Source organism: Octodon degus, unplaced genomic scaffold (assembly GCF_000260255.1).
Source record: "Octodon degus isolate 3935 unplaced genomic scaffold, OctDeg1.0 scaffold00067, whole genome shotgun sequence".
NCBI lineage: Eukaryota > Metazoa > Chordata > Mammalia > Rodentia > Octodontidae > Octodon > Octodon degus.
The window spans coordinates 2391725-2395142 of NW_004524643.1; the positions used below are offsets into that span (position 1 = coordinate 2391725).

General features: G+C 44.3%; 1 pseudogene; it reads left to right on the forward strand.

Annotated features, from left to right (window-relative positions):
* The window catches only part of LOC101565778, a 10295-nt pseudogene extending 9160 nt beyond the window's left edge, over nt 1-1135 (forward strand).
* The last annotated feature ends 2283 nt before the right edge of the window (nt 1136-3418 follow it).

The window sequence follows — 3418 nt, forward strand, 5'->3', positions numbered from 1 at the left end:
AAGGAGAAGGAGAAGGAGAAGGAGAAGGAGAAGGAGAAGGAGAAGGAGAAGGAGAAGGAGAAGGAGAAGGAGAAGGAGAAGGAGAAGGCGACAGCTTAGGTGGAGAAATGAGATGTTCTGAATTAATACCTGAAGGAACTGCTTTGGTCCTGGGGGGAGTGGGCTGCCTTGGGAGGTTACCATGGTGACGCAGACACTGGGGCTCGAGCTTTGCAGCAGGTGAAGATGGGACTGGTGGCCTGGGGCAGGGGCCTGAGGGAACAGCAGGGTCTGTGTGGACTGTGAGCATAGAAGTTTGAAAGAAAAGGGTTACTTCTAGGTTTAGATAAAATGGAGCTGCTGCTGAGGTTCTTCTGGGGTTTTTTTGTTGTTGGTTTATTTTTGAGGGTGGTACTGGGGACTGAACCAAAGGCTTTCATGCTAAGCTACATCCCTAGCCCTTTTCTTTTCTTTTTAAATTTATGGCAGGCTGGGCTGGAACTTCTGATCCTCTTCTCAGCCAGTCAGCGAGCTGGGATTGGGCATTACAGGCATGAGCTACTGGGCCAGTTCATTTGTTTGAGTGGCAGGGGATTAGGAATTTAGCCTCGGAGAGATTGGTTAAATGGATGATAGGGGGGAAAAAAAAGAAAAGAAAAGAAAAAGAAATAAATGGCTCTTCTCTTTTGCGGCCATCGCTGGAGTTGCAGCAGCCAAAATGAAGTTTAATCCTTTTGTGACTTCAGACCGAAGCAAAAACTGTAAAAGGCACTTCAATGTGCCTTCCCACATTTGCAGGAAAATTATGGATTCTCCTCTTTCCAAAGAGCTGAGACAAAAATATAATGTTCATTCTATGCCCGTCTGAAAGGATGACGAAGTTCAGGTTGTGCGAGGACGCTATAAAGGTCAGCAGATTGGCAAAGCAGTCCAGGTTTACAGGAAGACGTATGTCATCTACACTGAACGGGTGCAGCGGGAAAAGGCAAATGGCACAACTGTCCACGTGGGCATTCACCCCAGTGAGGTGGTTATCACCGGGCTAAAACTGGACAAAGACCGCAAAAAGATCCTGGAACGGAAAGCCAACTCTCGCCAAGGAGGAAAGGAAAAGGGCAAATACAAGGAAAAAACGATGGAGAAGATGCAGGAATAAAGTCCTCCTGTGTGTAACTTTTAATTAAAAATGCTAAAACGAAAAAAAAAAAAAGAAAGAAAGAAAGAAAGAAATGGACGATAAGTCATGAAGCAGCATTTGGAATCCGAGAGTTTGAAATGTGGGGGTGCAGTCCGGGCTGGCCTTGAGTTATTACACAGCTCATGCGAGCCTTAAACTCACGCAGTCCTCCGGCCGCAGCCTCCCAGAGTGCTGTGGTCACAGGTGTGTACACTCCACCCGTCACCCTTCCTGTGCATCATTTTTAACTCTCTGCTTCTGCTTTCTCTGCTTGTCTTTTTTTTTTTTTTTTTTTAAATATAACTTCTAAGTAACTTTTTTTTTTTTTTAATTTTCGAGGAGGGTCTACAGGGTGTTCAGTGTCTCACTACTTCCCCCTGTTTACAGCCTCCCGAGAGCTGGGATGATAGGGACGCCACTCAATTGCTGTCTCAGGGTGCCCTGGGGGCGGGGCGGGCACAGCAAGCCTGGGTCGGACCTCTGGCCCCTGCGCCTGCTTGCTGGCGCTCTAATTAAGTAATATATTGATATAGGAGAATGAAACTCCCAGCCTGAAAGGTATCTGGGACGAGTTCATGTTCTCTAAAACAGAAGAATGAATTTTAGGAACAAACAAGTGAAGAGCAGAATATATTTATTGGGGGAAAGAAAGCTCCTGTCTGAGAGAGGGACAGAAAGAGGGCCTGAGCAGGTTGTCCTTTGGGAAGCTGTCTGTTCCAGGGATTTTTTATAGAGTGCACCATGTGGTGAGGCAGGTCTAAGGTGGAGAACATGGGAACGCCGGCATGAGGTGGGACAAAACTATGGTCAACCAATGAGATTACAAGCACCATTGCTCAGGTAAAGATTAAATCTAGTACCAAATGGGGAAGTGAGTCACATAGCAATTGGGCCTGAATACAGAACAGGGTCTCTTCCAGTTGGGGCTTGGGTTAGTGACTTTTTCAAGGTGATTGATACCTATTTAGAATATCAGGGCCAGGGGCCCAGTGAGATAGCTCAGGGCCTCAGGGCAGGCTGAAGGGGCCAAAAAAACAAAAAACAAACAAACAAGAAAACTTAGAATATCAGGGCCAGGGAGACAGCTCAGTGGCATAAGCACAAGATCCTGAGTTCAATACCTAGTACTGCAAACACACACACACACACACACACACACACACACACACACACACACACAATCAATCCCTGATGCCCATCCCTAGGGAATTATGTGGCTGCATTTGTTTACTCTTTTATCTTGAGATCTGGCCACAGTGGGAAGTGTCTTTTTCTTCCAAAGTTGCAAAGTCACCTTGTCTTCCATATGGACTCCTTGAGGGCCTGGCCCTGTTTGACTGCCTATAATATTCCTATCTAACTTGACTGCCTAAAACAGTATCACACTATGTATTTATCCTGAATGTGAACTCTTTGAGGGTAGGGGTCTGAGTTTTGTCTTTTCCTTTTATGTGTGTTTCACAAATACCCACAGCAGTGCCTACTCAATAATTTTTTTGACGGAACCAGGTATTGAACTCAGAACCTTGCGCTTGCCAGGGAAGCACTTATTCTACTGAGCCATCTCCCTGGCCCCTCAATAAATGTTTTTTATTTTATTTGTTGCTTTAAACAATTTTTTTAACTGAATGGACTTACACTTGTTTTTGAGGTGACTTCCATTTATTTTGATACATCTTTTCCCCATGGTGATTTACAGGATCCTCAAGCCAGCATAAATATTTTATAAATATTTGAATATTTGGGTATACACCTGCACAATACCTCAGCAACATCTTTCAGTAAGAAAAACCCTGAAGAGTAAAGACTAGACACAATTATTAGGTATAGTGAAAATCTGCTGCAAATATTTCTGAGGTAAGAAGCCACCACATACCTGTTCAACTAAGAAAACTACCCTTATAACACAGGATGATTTTATTTTTATGTAGGACCTAGAACACTTGAGCTGACAATTAGGCACTGAATGGCAGAGCAACACCCCCAGTTTATGCCGTGAATTCATAGGGAACAGGTTCCAACAACTCAGGTTCCTCCCCATTGGTCCTCACAAAAGTACACTTCTCTGGGCAGGGCAGGCTGGCATTTCAGTTGAACCCAGGTACCTTTCTCTTTGGCTTCCTTCTTTCTCTGATCATTTTCCTTGACACATTTCAGGAAGCTATCATGACTTTTTATTTTAATTTTAATTTTTAACTTTTTTTTTTTTTTTGTGGAACCAGGGATTGAACTCAGGCCCTTGTGCTTGCCAGGGAAGCACTT